This window comes from Phascolarctos cinereus, unplaced genomic scaffold (genome assembly GCF_003287225.1).
Source record: "Phascolarctos cinereus isolate Bilbo 61053 unplaced genomic scaffold, phaCin_HiC Scaffold_9;HRSCAF=440, whole genome shotgun sequence".
Lineage (NCBI taxonomy): Eukaryota > Metazoa > Chordata > Mammalia > Diprotodontia > Phascolarctidae > Phascolarctos > Phascolarctos cinereus.
Window position 1 is genome coordinate 256824304 of NW_027556402.1, and position 10913 is coordinate 256835216.

Consider the following 10913-nt stretch of genomic DNA (forward strand, 5'->3'; position numbering starts at 1 on the left):
CAGAATGTCAGAGCTGTGAGGGCCCTGAGGACATAGAGAATGTCACATCAAAGAGGAGCTTAGAGACCAGGTTCAACTCCACTCCTACAAAAAGAGAAACTGAGACCCAGGCGAGCTGGTCTGGTGTCTGAGGGAGAGGAGGAGGAACCGACCCGAAAGTGAGGTGTAGACATTAAACTAGTCAGGGGCACCTGAAGAGGTGAATTAGTGGAGAGTGTCAATAATACATCCAGGGCTGCTGGGAGAGAGTGTCAAGCGGACCCTTACAAATTAAGGCGCCCCAAGGATCAGATCTCTACCACCTTCTCTGCCGATCTTCCACAGCACTTCCCAGGGTCTTTCCAGACCTCTGCCCCCCACCCCCATCCCACGTCCCTGTCATCACCATCTCTCCCAAATCTTGCCTCCATATTTTTGATTTTGCTCCCATTCTCCCATTCCGTTCCCACTTCTCTTTATTCATTTCCATGAGCTTTCTCTGTTCAGGCCTTGGTCCAGTTTCTCCCCATTTGTCCTTCTATCCCCCATGCCTTACTCCTTTCCCCATAAGCCTAGTGGACCCCGCCACACGTTAGGGAGAGCCCTTCATTGCTTCCCCATCTCTGGGCTGTCTCCTCTCTGCCTTATCTCCTCCCCACCCACCCCCCAAACAGAGCTGCTGCAGGCGCTACTCACGGCACTGGGGCTCCCTCTGCTCAGGATCCTGGCTGCTTCCTCACCACCCCCCCACACTTTCCGGGGGCTCCGGGGTCGTTAGTTCCAATCCAACATCAGGGCCCCCGAGTCCAGGCGTTCACCAGAGGTGGGAAAGGTCTGAGCCCAGTGATGCAGGGAAAGTGGGGGTCCCAGAGCTAGGAAAGGGGATGCTTCGGCGGAACAGCAGATCTTCCCAGGCCCTCTGGACACCTTGGCTGTCGCAGCCCCAGGCTCTGAGTCCCGGCTCCGGCTCCGCTGCCTCAGCTCTGCCCGATCAGGTGGCGAGGCTTCAGCTCTCTCCCGCCCCTCTCCCCATCACATTCAGCAGGCGGGGCTGAGAGGAGAGGGAGGGAGGAGAAGGGGAGTGGGGATTCAAGAGGGAGGGGAGGAGGGAGAGAGGAGAAGATACTGGAGAAGGGGAGGCAGAAGGATGAAAGAAGAGAAGGGGGAGGGGGACAGGCAAAGGCTGTCAGGGCAATGTCCTAGAATTTCAGAGCTAAACTGTGGATCAGAGAACGTCAGAACTGGCAGAAACCTCAGAACACAGCATAAAACGAGAAAGCTGAGAGACACCTTAGAACATATGTATCAGAGTGGCAATAGGGCTGGGAACACATAGCATAGACTTTCAGAGCTGTGTGGGATCTTAAGAACATCAAGGTGAGGAGGGTCCTTAAGGACCTTCTAAGGCAGAACATAGAGTCTTCACCCTGGGAGAGACTTTGGAACCTGGAGCATACAGTGCCATAGCTGAGAATCCTCAGACCTTTAACCACAAAGTGTCAGAGCTTCACCTTAGAAGGTGGGGTTCAATTCCCCAATTTTTTTTTTAGTTTTCTAGGCAATTGGGGTATGTGTGACCCTGAGCAAGTCACTTAACCCCAGTTGCCTTGCCAAAAAGAAAAAAAAAGAGGACTTTGGCCTCTAGAAGGGAAGGGTCTTGGTAGAGTAACACTATTCAATTAAGTGACCTACCCAGGGTCACACGGCTAGTAAGTGTCAAGTGTTTGGTCTGAGGCCAGATTTGAACTCAGGTCCTCCTGACTTCAGGGTCGGTGCTCTATCCACTGCACCACCTAGCTGCCCCCGAAATATTTCTTAATGCCTACTATGGGCCATCCCTTGTATCAGCTCTGAGGCTGCTTGGATGAGAGCTGACTCAGACTGCCCTCAAAGAGCTTGTACTCTCCTGAGGTGGGGGAAGGGGAGGCTCATCAGCCCCTGGCTCCCTTGGGATGGGTCACAGCCCTCCTATACCTCCTCTGTATCCACAAATAGCCGGAGTGTGAGGCAGAAGGTGGTGAGTGTGAAGGACAGCTTGGGGAAGTCTGCTAGGAGAAATGGGAGCAGAAAGAGGTCCCTCTTCTGCAGGGCGAACTGGGGGAAGTGCATGGAAAGAGCCACTTGGGAGTTGGGCCTTGAAGGAAAAGACAAATTTAATGGGAAGGTGGGGTGAAGGGAGCTTCGTTCCAGGGACAAGAGCCTCCACCTCTGGGCTCCGGGCAGTCTCTGTGGCTGCCTGCCAGGCCTAGAAGGCTCTGCCTCCTCTGCTCCAACCTCCTTGGCTTCCTGTAAGTCCCAGCGGGAATCTCACCTACTATGGGAAGCCTTTCCTCAGCTAATCATATCCTCTATGTCCCATATAAAGTTTGTATGTACAGCTTGGTTTCCTTATTGTTTCCTCCAGTAGATGATGAGCTCCTTGAGGGCAGGAACTGTCTTTTGCCTCTTTTTGTATCCCCAGCACAACACGGTGCCTGGCACATGTGGTTTTCAGAGTTGTCCGACTCTTCGTGGCCCTATGTGGGGTTTTCTTGGCAAAGATCCTGGAGTGGTTTGCCATTTCTTTCTCCAGCTCATTTTATAGTTGAGGAACAGAGGCAGAGAGGGTTAAGTGACTTGCCCAGGGTCACACAGCTAGTCAGTGTCTGAGGCCAAATTTGAACTCGGGGAGATGAGTCTTCCTGATTCCAGGCCCAGAGCTCTGTGCACTATGGCGCCACCTAGCAGCCCACCTGGCACATAGCGGGTGTTTAATAAATGTTGGTTAATCTGAGGTAAGTCATGGGAAAGGAGGCTGGAGAGGCGAAGTGGACCCACACCTGGAAAGACCAGGATCAGCAGGCCAGGCAGTAGAGAGCCACTGAGGGTCTTGAACATGGAGGCGGAGCATGAAGCGGTCAGACTTGCGCCAAAGGAAGATTGCTCTGAGAAGAGCAGTTAAAGAGTGGGGAGAGGCTGGAGGCAGCAGTCCTGGCTAAAGGGAAAAGGCGCTGAATGAATTAGATTCTGTTTGGTGAGAAGAGGGTGGGGTGTTGGGGACTGAAAGGGTCCTGAGGGCTGCTGTGGTTCAGCCTTTGTTTCCAAGAGGACCACAGCCTAGCTAAAGGAGAGAGCTTAGCCCCGATGTCAGTGGAGACCGACACCAGAATCTCAGTAGAGAATAAACTGGAAGGGGCCTAGAACACAGGACAGGGAATGTCAGGGCTGGGAGGGGCCTTAGCATATGGAATACCAGAGCTTTGGCTTTAGAGGTGATCTAGCTTAGCACCTCATTAGAAATGAGGACTTTGGGGGCAGCAAGGTGGCACAGTGGATAGAGCACCAGCCCTGGAGTCAGGAGGACCTGAGTTCAAATCCGGCCTCAGACACGTAACACTCGCTAGCCACTTAACCCCAAATGCCTCACAAAAAAAAAGAAGAAGAAGAGGACTTTGGCCTCTAGAAGGGAAGGGTCTTGGTAGAGTAACACTATTCAGCCCTCCTGGGGTTCCCTTTGTTCTCCACTCTACCCTTCTCACTTGCAGAAATTGATGTAGTCAGATTTTTAGAGAGAGACACAGGAGCGTGTTCACATAGTGGTGTTCTGTAGAAGGGCCCAGGGCCTTCTGCCTGGATGGCTCCAGGACAGCCCTTTTATTCCTCTCTCATTGGTTCTCTGTCCCAGCCAACCAGCCTTTCACCTCGTGCCTTTTCATCTAAGAGTCTCGATTCATACTTTCCTGAGGAGTGGAGACCATTTCCCAGGAACTCTGCCCCTACTTCTTGATGAGGCCTTTAACGTATTCCCCATTTTCTGCTCCTTTTCTCCAGTCTCCAGTAAAGAGATAAGCCTTGTCAGAATGCACATCAGGTCCCCTAATAGTGGGCTATGCCCCATAACAGGCTGTGTCCTAGGCTCCCTCCCTTCCTCTCTTTATGCTTTCTTGGTGACTCCCTAACTCTCATTGGGTATAATGACATCTACAGTGGTCATTGCTCAGTTATGTCTGACTCTTTGTAACACCACTTGGGTTTGGTTTGGTTTGGTTTTTGCAAAGATGCTGGAGTAGTTTGCCATTTCCTTCTCCAGTTAATCTTACAGGGGAGAAAACTGAAGCAAACTCGGGGGTGTGACTTGCCCAGGGTCTCACAGCTACTAAGTGTCTGAGACGGGATTTGAACTCAGGGAAATGAGTCTTCCTGACTCCACACCCTGCACTGTGATACCACCTAGCTGCCCTCTCTACAGTAGTAGCTAGCATTTCTGTGTCAATTAAAGGTTTGCAAAGCATTTTACATGAACTTATCTGACCTTCACAGTGACTCTGTAAGATAGGTAGTATAACTAACTCCACTTTATAAATGAGGAAATTGAGGCACAGAGAGAATTTAAGTGACTCGTCCAGGGTCACACAACTTGTGAGTGTCTGAGGCTGGATTCCTGACTCCTTAGATTCAGTCCAATGCAGTTAACTGTTCCTTGGACATTTCAAACTAGATGTCCTGGAGGCATCTGAAATTCACCAAGTATAAAACAAAACTCCTATCTTTTCCTCCAAACCCACCCCTCTTATGAACTTCTTGAATCCATGCCCCAGTCCCTTGATAAATACATCCACTCACTTTTGGGGCTGCTGCCCAGCCTCATTAGCAGGTGACTGAGTAAGTGCAAAGCAGTGCACTCCATCTTTGGTCTCTACAGGTTGGCCCTAGATGCCAGGCTCTGCGTTAGCTCCTCTTCCCCCTGAGCCATCTATCACCTACCTCCTGCTGTGTGCATCCACCCTTCCCCAAACCATTGGCCAGCTCCCCAGATGATGCCTTTCCCTGCTTACTTCTCCCCCTTAGCTCTGCTGTCTTTCCATCTTAGAGTGTAAGCTCCTTGAGGCCAGGAACTGCTGCTTTTTCAATCTTTTACATTCTCGGTGCTTAGCACAGTGCCTGGCAGGCTTGCCAAGTGCTTCATACACGCTCTTGCATTCATTCAGTTATTGAGCTGCTTTATTCTGTTGAAACACCATTTTCTGGCCAGTCAAGTTAAAGCCCTGCACTCCTCATTGTCTCTGGCTCTACATGGCCACCCAGTCATCCAATTAGGCCTTTCTGACCTCTCTCCTGCCTCCCCTCTTTCCCCACTCCAGTCTGTACTACACATAGCGCGTAGCACTCACCACGTGAGTGCACATGGGTCTCAATTCGCCACTCCCTCCTCAGTCATCTCTGATTCCCTGTCACCTTTAGGATCAAATGCAAATGTTTCCGTTTGATATTTAAAGCTTTTCACAACCTGGCCCCCAGCTGGCCTACCCGTCCAGACTTATTATGCCCAATCCCCTCCATTCTCTCTGCAGTCTGTCCAGGCAGTCTGGTGGTCTTTTGTTCACCCATATGGGGCATTTCCTTTCCTGAATACACTCCTTCCTTTTTCACCTAAACCTCTTAGAGGTCATGGTCCTCTTCCAGAATGAAGGACAAAGAACAACTTTTTACAATCTCTAGTTTCTTTCAGGACTAAACTGAAGCCTTTCCTGGTCATCAGAGGTTTTATATAGGCCTCTTTCCATACTCACTGTCTGCTCCATTAGAATGTAGGCTAATCTCCTTGGAATCCCTAGTGCTGGCACACAGTAGGTGCTTAGTAAGCACTTGTGGGATTTAGAACAATGAGAGGGCTAAAAATCTGCATACCCTTTGACCCTGCAATATCACTACCAGGTCTCTATTCTAAAGAAATTTAAAAAAAAAAAAGGGGAAAGGAGCCTATTTGTTTTTGTTTGGTTGGTTTTTTGGCTAGGCAGTGGGGTTAAGTGACTTGCCCAGTAAGTGTTATGTGTCTGAGGCCGGATTTGAATTCTGGTCCTCCTGAATCCAGGGCTTGTGCTCTATCCATTGCGCCACCTAGCTGCCCCAAAAGGAACCTATTTGTACAAAAATATTTATAGTACCTCTTTCTGTGGTGGCAAAAAATTGGAAATCCAGGGGATGCCCGTCAATTGGGGAATGTCTGAACAAGTTGTGGCATGTGATTGTGATGGAATACTGCTGTGGTATAAGAAATGTTGACTCACCCAAAAATAAAAAAAGAAATGTTGAGCAGAATGATCTCAGAAAAACCTAGGAAGAGTTATATGAACTGATGGAAATTGAAGTGAGCAGAACCCAGAGTATTGTACACAGAAACAGCAACATTATATCATGATCATCTGTGAAAGACTTAGCTTCTCTGATTAGTACAGTCCAAGACAATTCCATAGGCCCATGATGAAAATGCCGTCTATCTCCAGAGAGAGAACTGATGAATGCAGTGCAGATTGAAGTACAATTTTCTCCCTTTCTTTATTTTTCTGGTTTGTTTGTGTGTGTTTTCTTTTGCAACATGGCTAATATGGATATTGATTTCACACTGCTTGCCTTCTCAAGGGGTGGGGGAGGAACAGGAAGGAGGGAGAGAATTTGGAACCTCAAATTTTAAAAAATGAATGTTAAAAAAATTAATGTACTTGGGAAATATTTAATGAAATAAATAAAAATATAATTTAAAAATAAATACTCGTGGATTAATTGGTACCCCAGTTAGGATCGATGGCTGATTTGAGCATGACTCAAGGTTCTTGAAATGGAGATCAGGGGAATGGGAGGAAGGAGAGAGGGTGCATTTGGCGGGAATGGGGTGAAGCATTGAGTAGGCTTTCCTGAAATACTGTTGTGGGAAAAGCAGTTACAAGCAGGAGAGTGGGCCGTGGCCAAAGTTCCTCCAGGATGTGGTTGGGGGCAGGGCTTTGAGGTGGCTGGTGAGAAGAGTGTGGAGTGGGCAGCCTGGTCATCGATGTCTTCTCCATCAGGATCCTCAGGTTTGGACAGAGCACTTTCCCCACTCTTTCTTTCTTTCTTTCTTTCTTTCTTTCTTTCTTTCTTTCTTTCTTTCTTTCTTTCTTTCTTTCTTTCTTTTTCTTTCTTCTTCTTCCTTCCTTCCTTCCTTCCTTCCTTCCTTCCTTCCTTCCTTCCTTCCTTCTTCCTTCCTTCTTTCCTTGTTGAGCAGTGAGGGTTAAGTGACTTGCCCAGGGTCATACAACTAGTGAGTGTTATGTGTCTGAGTCTGGATTTGAACTCAGGTCCTCCTGAATCCAGGGCCGGTGTACCTAGCTGCCCCCTCCCCCCCATTCCTTAATATTGTTACTTCTGGTCCAGATTATGCCCATTTTACAGAGGAGGTAACTGAGGCTACCAGAGGCTCAGGCTCCTGGTCACACAGCTAGGCAACACCTCTGGGCAGTGCAGGCATCCTCACCTCTCTCCATTCTCCCCAGAGCTCTGTCAGGTGCTCTGCTCCCCTTCTGGATGTCACAGGAAAACTCAAACTCTGTCGTTCTCTTCCCAAATGGCCTGGTCTCCAAACCCACAGCTTCTCCTCTTGCTCTTTCTCCCCTCGAGCTTGAGCAGGATTTCGGTCCTGGCAGAGGTGTGTAGCCTGGATCCATGATCCTGGCCCTACTTCCTGCCTTCATCTCTAGAGCTAAGATACTCTAGTGTTGGTCTTAGGGGCTGCTTCCCAGACCTCAGCTTTTCCCTCTTGGCAGAAAGACTCTGTGGTCTTTGAGAGCAGCCCAACCCTTCCAGAGAGTCTGTTGGTCCAAAGTTGGAGACAGCTGCCCTTCATTGCCCGTCAGTAGCTGTTACGGTCCCTGTCTTTATCAGTATTTCCCTTCTGCCCTGCCTGGTACAAGCAGAAAGCCTGGAACTAGAGTGGCTGTTACGGTCCCTGTCTTTATCAGTATTTCCCTTCTGCCCTGCCTGGTACAAGCAGAAAGCCTGGAACTAGAGGCTAGGCACAGAGCTGAGCCTCCTGAGGGCTCAGAAGTGGGGGGACCCAGGCCCTGCCCACAGAGGTGCCCAATCAATGGTGTAATTCCACAAGGGCTGTTGTTAGGACCACAGAGGAATTGTCAGGGAAGAGAAAATGATGGGGACTTCTTTAGTTTCCTTTGCATCTCAGGCTCTGGCAGCTGTCTCCCTCTCCCCACCCTCATCCCCATTCTATTTCCAGGCCTCAGTTTCTCTATCCCTAGGCCGTATATTTTGCTTCTACTATCTGGACTCCCACGGAGGCTCAGGTTACCCGGAGCTGGGACAAATCTTCAAGAAAGGAACCAGTTATGCCTGAGCCCAACTTGATAACAAGGGAGGGGCCCAGGCATCAACACCCTGCCTGTCTCCCTTAGGTCAGGCTTCTCCCCTTCCTGCCCTGCCCCAAGCTTTGGAAATCTCTGTCCTGAGCAGTGCCCCCAGAGAGGAAAGCACTACCTGGGAGATGAGAGCATGGGATTCAGAGATGGAAGACATCTCATTTTACAGATGAGGAAACTGAGGACAAAGTGACAGATGACATGAGGGGCAGAGCACATAGTCCAAGCCCAGTTCTGGGACTACAAGTTCAGCACTCTTCTCATTGTGCTGGCATTCAAGACCTAGCTTTGGAGCCAGGAGGGAAGAAGTGAGAGGCAATTGATTCTCATGAGCCGTTTGTGGAGGGAGCCAGAAGTAGGCACAGGCTGGGTCATTATGGGAGATGCCTAGTGGGACTGTCTCCCTCCCAGATTGCTCCCAGTGAAGTCTGGCACAGTAGGGAAAGCCTGGGGTCTGGGTTCTGATCTTGCCCCTGCCATGTCTGGACTTACCACTGGTAGAACCTCACCTGGCAACCTCACCTCTCTAACCTCAGTTTCCCCATCTGTAAAAGTGAGGGGCTTGGCATAGACTATGTCTGAAGTCTCTATTAGCTCTCACTGCTATCACATAGATAAGGCAGCAGCTGGCGTGTGGAGGAGCAGAGCAGGAACGGTGAGGCTGGGCCTGGGGAGGAGAAGAGAGGGGGCATTGTTCAGAAGGCCATCTCGGGCAAGGCCTGCGTGGGACTGGGCGGGTTGGGCACCGGAGCTGGGCTCTGAGTGGGGAGAGGACAGTGCAGGCCAGGATAGAGCCGGTTTCAGAGTCCGTGCCTTACTTCTCTCCCTGGAGGGTCTGGCTTCGGCCCTATCTCCTTTCAGTTCTTGAATGTGCTTGGCTCAGGAAGAGTGGGCTGGGCTCAGCCAGCTCCCCACAGACAATCAATAGCAGTGTTATCCTGAATCAACTCTTCCTGCCCTCCCCTCTGGTGTCTTCCTTGGGAATTTCTCCACTTCCCTGTCTCCAGGGACCCAGGAGTCCTGCCCTCCCACCACGAGGGGTCTGGCAGCCTGGTGTATGGAGGCTGCACTTCTGGGTTCACAGAGACACAGTCCTGTGGGACTGGAGGAAGTCACTGCCCCTCTCTGGCCTCAGTGTCCTTGTCTGTTTGGTAAGAACAGACATTTCTGTAGTGTCTTAAGGTTTGAAAAGCAGGTCATCTCTGTGAGCTCATTTGCTACAGCAGTCTGTGCAGATGGCATGAGAATGCCCGAGCACAGGTGATGTGCCCCAAGCTCCCATAGCTAGTGTTGGAAGTCAGCTCCCTCCCTCCCTCCTGCCTTCCTCCCTCTTTCCTTTCCTCTCTCCCTCCATTCTTCCTTTTCCCTTTCTCCTTCCTCCCTCCCTCCCTTCTTTCCATAGCCTGGGCTAGTCCCTGCATGCCCAGTTCAATTAATGGAGATAGCTTTGAGGGGACTTCAGAACATGGTCTTTCGCCTAAAATAGAGCACAGTGAGAGGAGAAGGACCCTCCTTGCCCTGTTCCTTCTCTTTGACCCATTAGCCACTCCCCCCTCCCCAACTCCAGCTTGGAGCAATGGGCTGGGGATGTTTGTTTCTGTTCTGGGTATTTGTCCTCCTCAGTTCCCTAGGGGCATTCAAGTCGTGGTGACTGGAGCTGGGGTTGCAGGTGGGGGCCAGGGCACGGAAGGCCCGAGAAGCCTGGGTGCCAGGGACCCAAGAGAGAGGGAGGCTTGGCCTTGAACCCGAGCTGGCGGCTCTGCACAATCCCCAAGAAGATTGCACCTCCTTTGGGGGGGGGGTAAGTTCACACATTTGTGAATGTTATACCTTTTCAAGTGTTTCTGTGTAAAAGCTTATCTGTTTGAGGCTCATGGAACAGGGGTGTGGGGGAACCCCTACAATTAATCGGTCAGCTCATTAAGCACCTCCTTTGAGCTGGCCCAGAGCTAAGCACTGGGTGGACTGATTATTGAGAAGATGCAGAGAGCTGGAAGGAAGCTCCAGGTGCCTGATCTAATCCCTGGCTCTGCAGCCTAGACCACCCTGTAAGAGCAGGCATTCTCAGAGTGTCTGTGTGGGCAGGGTGCTTAGCACTTTTTAACCATTAGGATCTCATCTGGTCTGCACAACCATCCCACCAGGGAGGGGCCGTGTTATTATTCACACTTTAGGGGGAGGACACTGAGGCAGAGCTTGGTGAAGTGACTTGCCCAAGGTCACACAGTCAGTGAGTGTCTGAGGCTGATCTGAACCTACCTCCAGGACCCCACTGACCGTGGGCCTCCATGTCCTCATCTGTCCAGCTCCGGTATAGGACCCCATGATTCTGTCTTGGGCGTATGGGCTATTCACACCCCTAGTCCCCCACTTCTCCAAAGAAAGCAGATGCAACAGCTCAGTTCTTGTACAGGGCTACAGCTGGTCGTTCCAGCGCGCTCCCTGTATTGGCACGCTATTTACGGGGCACAGGTCGATTGGCTCCTAGGCCCTTTGGGGCTTGGCCAGACCTGGATGTCCCGCATGGGGGAGCAGCGCTCTCTTCCTCCCTCTTGCCTCTGAGGCCAGCAGAACTACAATCGCTCTTGGGAACGGCGGAACTACATTTCCCATGGGGCAGCGGGGCCGTTTCTGGGCAGCGGCTTGACGTAGGGGCGGGTCAGTGATGCCCGTCCTCTCCTCCTCCGGTTTCCGATCCACAACTCCCAGAAGGCTCAGCCACCAACCAGACGCCTTTCCGCATGAGCCTCGCGGAGTTCCTGGTGACGCCAG